We start from the raw sequence: 6,000 nt of genomic DNA, 5'->3' as shown, positions 1-6,000 counted from the left end.
GGCTATACTCGATGATTTTCCCAAAGATGACGCAGGACAAGACACTCGACGAGTTGGCGGATGCTTTCCTCATTGATCCTTCAGAACCCATGGAGGTACTTAAACGCCGTAGCCGCGTGATTGGGGCAGTTCTTACTTTTCAATTGCTCATGGGCCATGGGATGGGATCAGAGTTGGAGAAGTTTTCTAAGTCACTGCCTGTTGATGATGACAACCATCTGATCGACCTCGAGCCTTTCAAAAGATCGGCGATAAGCTGCGCCAATCGCCTTCTGAAGCTAGTGGATGAAGCTCGAACCGAGCCTACTCCTGAGCCTGCCCCTGGCTCATCATCGGCGAATCCTTGAACTGTTATTTGTCTTGTTGTAAATAAGATCATTCGTAGCTTAAAGTAGCTTAAGTAAAATTCGGCTCTGTTGCCAATTCAAACATCCTTTTGTCTGTAAAATGCATGTTGAACGCTCCCGATGGGATTTTTTACGTTAATGCTTGGTCTGAACTGGAGACTGTACTGCAGATTCCTTCATCTTCTTCCCGTGCCGAGCTTTCCCCAAATTCTTCGGGTAATGACGAGTCAGGCCTTGTTCGTCGCTTACGCGATCAGGTGTCTTGTCTAAATAAAGACATTACTTCACTTCGTGCGATGGCAACCTTGGTGAAGAAAAAGGGAGAGATAGCGACTGATGTCGAGCAATACGCTCTCGATGGTCTTCATGTTGCTACCGAAAGCTTGGGCTGTAAGTATTAGCCTATCTTCCGATTTTTGGCATAGCTTGAGTGTTCTTTTATCTGACATCCATCCCTTTTCCAGTCGTATCTTCGGATGCAGCCGAGGAGGACAGGAAGATTCATGAAGAGGTTGAAGCGATGACTGATATTGCCCATCCGACACATGGTTTATGGCTGCATCGTCCGAAGGCTGTCGTTATGGCGAAGTTTAAGTATCGGGTGATGAAGGCGCATTACTATTTTGATAAGTACTATGCTCTTCTCACGATGGTTTGGAACACCTTGTTTCCTCTGGACCAAGCACCCGAAACCTTGTCTGGCTTGTTCACCCGATTCAAGTCCCCTGAGAGGATTCGACAGTTGGTGCGGAAAGAGCTTCTGGCTGGTGCTGAGCTTGCCTTTGCTTCAATATTGGCGTGCCATCCAACTCTAGACTTGGGAGCCATAGAAAATACTGAAAGAGATTTAAGTCAGTACTATGATGTTGCTAGAGGTCCTGCTTACACCGTCGTTTCTCGGATGGAATCATGCCTTGAAAAGGAACTGAAGGCCCATTGGGACCGGGGAACCCGATTATAAATATAATAACCTTGTATCTTCATAAGATTGTTTACTGCGTACGCTGCACGCTATGTCAGTTGGATTGATATTATATTGTCGAGTGCGGCTGAGTGATCAGTTCAACCTGCTTTCTCGACGACTTCGTTGAATTTTACGCAATGTTATTGCGAAGTCGATATGTAGTTTATTTGAGAGTTTGGCTTCGTTACCCGGTGCACCGGTTTGAGCCTTATGTTGTGATAATGTAACCATCGACTGCAGCGCTCACGTATTTTTCGAGGCTTGGATTGGTTGTTTGTGGGTGTCATTAATCTTAGCTCTCGCTGAGAGTATTTAATTAATGACAGTGTGTAAGCGTATTGCTTTTGGGCCTGAGCTCCCGATGGGAGTTATAGCCGATGGTTGGGGCTCCGAACATTATGTTCGGGTGCCGAAGCCTGAAGCAAGAAAAAAGAGAGACAATCTGATTAGATCTTTATTCATAATGTAAAAGCAACCTTTATAGGCCGTTGACAAAACAATCGCGTCCTATGTATAGAACCGTCGCAATTGCGCGATGTTCCATGGATTTTCAACGTCTTTCCCTGAATCTGGATTTTTGAGCCGATAGGCTCCTCCTGGTATCACTTCGGTGATGATGTATGGTCCTTCCCATGGGGATTCTAGCTTCAAGGGTCTTTTTTGCTTCAGTCGTAGTACCATATCCCCAACATTGAAACTTCGACTGCGTATTCGTCGGCTGTGGTAGTTTCTCAACGCTTGCTGGTACACCGTTGTTCTTGCCAAGGCGATATCTCGTGCTTCGTCAAGGAGATCGACAGCGTCTTGTAGTGCGATGTTGGAAGATGACTCTGTGTATGCTGTTACTCGAGGCGCTTCAAATCTGACGTCGGCTGGTAAGACTGCTTCGGCTCCGTGCACCAAGAAAAATGGGGTATATTGAGTCGATCTGTTGGGTGTAGTGCGCAAACTCCAGAGTACAGATGGTAACTCTTCGACCCAGGCTCCGGTTGCGCCTTTAAGGCGTTTCTTGAGGCCATCTCCTATTAGGCCATTAATCCTTTCCACCTGGCCGTTGGTCTGGGGATGAGAGACTGATGCAAATTTCAATTTGATTCCTCCATTATCACAAAATTTCCTGAACTCCTCGGAATCAAAATTGGAGCCGTTGTCTGTGACGATGCTGTGGGGCATGCCGAATCGACAAGTTATTCCCTTGAAAAATTGGACTGCTGTTTCAGCTTTTTGATTTCGCACAGGCACTGCCTCGATCCACTTAGTGAATTTGTCGACTGCTACTAACAAGTACGTGTGTCCTCCGGGTGATGATCTTGGCAGAGGCCCAACTTGATCTAGTCCCCATTGAGCAAAAGGCCATGCCAAGGGTATTTTCATTAGGTCCGTTGCAGGGGCGTGTGGTTTTGGTGAGAAACGTTGGCAGGGATCGCACTTCATGACTAGATCCCTAGCATCCGACGCTGCCGTTGGCCAGTAAAATCCTGCCCTGAAGGCTTTTGCCACAAGGGCCCTGCTCCCTGCGTGATGTCCGCAAGTTCCTTCGTGTATCTCGCGCAACAGTGCTTTTCCATCGTCGATGGCGATGCACCTTTGGAAGATCCCTGAGATGCTACGCTTGTAAAGCTCACCATTTATCACGGTGAAGGCCTTTGAACGTCTGATGATTCGCCTAGCTTCCACAGAGTCCTCTAGCAGCTCTTGCTTTGTTAGATACGCTAGGAATGGTTGGGTCCATAGTGGCTCGAGGAGGAGGACTTGTTCGGCAGGAGGAGTTGGAGATTCTTCAGCCGAAGGAGTTTGCTTTGGGCTTGCCTCTGATTCATCAGCCGATGGCTTTGGAGGTGCCGACGTTTTTTCTTTTATCGATCGTTGAGTGATCACTTCGTAAAACACCCCGTCTGGGATGGGAGAGCATGTGGATCCGATATTCGCCAAAGTGTCGGCTTCCTCATTACTGGCTCTGCCGATGTGTTTGAGCTCGCATCCCTCGAATTTAGCTTCCATATTCCGATACAGCCGCTGATAGGCGATCATGTTGTCGCTGACTGCGTCGCACAGGTTCATCGACTGCTGCACCACCAAGTTTGAGTCTCCGTAGATCTCCAGACGAGTAGCACCACATGCCTTCGCCATTTTCATTCCGTGCAACAGCGCTTCGTATTCTGCTTCATTGTTTGTCGGCAGAGAGAAATTCATACGTAGTATGTACTTCATCTTATCTCCCTGCGGTGATATCAGCACCACTCCTGCTCCTGCGCCTGTGCTCCGTTTTGACCCGTCGAAGTACATTATCCATGATCCTGTCATATCGGGTACTGCCGGCGTCTGGGATTGGATCCAATCAGCCACGAAGTCTGGAAGGATTTGGGATTTTATCGCCGTTCGATTAACGTAAGTTATGTCGTGTGGCGCTAGTTCAATAGCCCATTGGGATACTCGACCTGTGGCTTCTGGGTTGGTCATTATGCTTTTCAGGGGTGCTTCGCTTACAACTTTAATCGGGTGCTCCGTGAAGTAGTGCCGCAACTTGCGAGCCGACCGCCATACTGCATATGCCAGCTTCTAGTGATGGGGATACCTCTGCCTTGCAGGAGTGAGCACTTCGCCGAGGTAATAAACGGGCCTCTCACACCATGAACTCTCCCTGCTTCCTCTCGTTCGACGACTAGGACGCTGTCGAAGACTTGTCGTTGTTGCGGCTATGTACATGAGCAACGTCTCCTTCTCGCGCGGAGTCACGAGCACTGGGGAGGTCGATAAGATCTTCTTCAAGTTATCGAAGGATTCTTGTGCCTCCTTTGTCCACTCGAATTTTTCCGATTTTTTCATCAGGTTGTAGAAGGGCAAAGCTTTTTCCCCTAGCTTTGCAATGAACCTGCTGAGTGCTGCTAGCCGTCCTGCCAACTGCTGCACTTGGTGCAGATTCTTTGGTGGCTCCATATCAAGAATAGCTTTGATTTTTAGGGGATTGGATTCGATTCCTCTGGCTGATATGAAGTACCCAAGTACTTGTCCTCCCGGTACTCCGAAGAAGCATTTTTTGGGATTCAACTTGATTTTGTATCTGTCCAGATTGTCGAAGGTTTCCCGCAAGTCATTGATGAGTGTGGCTGCGTGCCTTGTTTTCACCACGATGTCGTCGATGTAAACCTCAATATTTCTTCCAATCTGCTCCGCAAGGCAGGCTTGCATGCAGCGTTGGTAGGTGGCTCCTGCGTTTTTCAACCCGAAGGTCATGACGTTGTAACAGAAAACGCCGTGCGGGGTGATGAACGCGGTTAGCTCCTGGTCTTCCTTCTTCAGCTTGATCTGATTGTAACCTGAGTATGCATCGAGAAAAGAGAGACGATCGCACCCGGCCGTGGAGTCGACTATCTGGTCTATTCGAGGCAATGGGAAATGATCTTTCGGGCAATGCTTGTTAAGGCCGGTGTAATCGATGCACATGCGGAGGGTGGTTGTGTCCTTCTTTGGCACCATTACGGGATTGGCCACCCACTCAGATTCCTTAAGCTCCCGAATAAATCCCGCCTTGCGGAGTCGATTAACTTCTTCACCAATTGCTCTCCTCTTCGGTTCAGAGAATCGTCGCATTGATTGCGGTACTGGTTTGGCTGTCGGGTCAACATTTAGGGCGTGCTCAGCGAGTTCCCTGGGGATACCTGGCATGTCGGATGGTTCCCATGCAAATATCTCCCAGCGCTCACGGAGGAACTCGATGAGCGCGCTTTCCTATGCGTCAGCAAGGTCAGCCGAAGTATTGACCGTCTTCTTCGGATCAGTGGGATGCACCTGCAGCTTCTTGGTTTCCTTTGCAGTATCAAACTCATCGGATCTTACGTTTCGATTTTCAGCTGGTGGTTGCGTGTGGTCTGTGACGGTATCAATCGCGTTGAGTTCTTCTCTGACTCCAAACTTCGAGGCGATCTTCTGGAATTCCCTGTCGCAATTGTCTGATCGAGAGAAGCTACCGTGAACGGTTATTGGGGTCCCGTTGTTGCCTGGCATCTTCAGTTTCAGGTATGCATAATGAGGCACGGCCATGAATTTAGCAAACGCGGGTCTGCCGAGGATGGCATGGTACTGAGATTCCCAGTCGACTACCTCGAACTCGATCTTTTCTCTCCTGAAATTACTAGGCGTGCCGAAGACTACGTCCAATGACGTTTTGCCTAGCGAGTAAGCGGGTCGGGTCGGTATAATGCCGTGGAACCCTGTGTCAGATTCTTTTAGCATGTCGACTGTTAAACCCATTGCTCTCATTGTGCTGGCAAATAGCAGGTTCAAGCCGCTCCCTCCGTCCATGTATACTTTGCCCATACTGTACCCTCCAATCTGTGCTTCAAGGACAAGGGCCGCATGACCGGGCCTTGGAACAACCTTCGGGTGATCTGCCCTGCTGAAGGTGATGCTTTGTTCGGACCAGTCGATGAAATCTGGTGTATCGACCATGGCGACTTCCGCATATTTTACTTCTCGGGAGAACTTCTTGACTTCTCTCTTCGAAAAGCTGGTTTTATGGATCATGCTTATTTGTCCCCGTAGCGCTGGGAATACTTCGGCTGGTTCGTGATCGTACTTTTCCATAGGCTCGTATGGTTCTGGTACATATGGTTCTATCACGTGGTCGTAGGCCCTTGCCTTTTCTTCCATCATGCGAACTCTTGACATAGCTTCGGCTCTAAGGTCATC

Source organism: Lolium rigidum, chromosome 6 (assembly GCF_022539505.1).
Source record: "Lolium rigidum isolate FL_2022 chromosome 6, APGP_CSIRO_Lrig_0.1, whole genome shotgun sequence".
Classification (NCBI taxonomy): domain Eukaryota; kingdom Viridiplantae; phylum Streptophyta; class Magnoliopsida; order Poales; family Poaceae; genus Lolium; species Lolium rigidum.
This window is presented reverse-complemented; position numbering follows the sequence as displayed.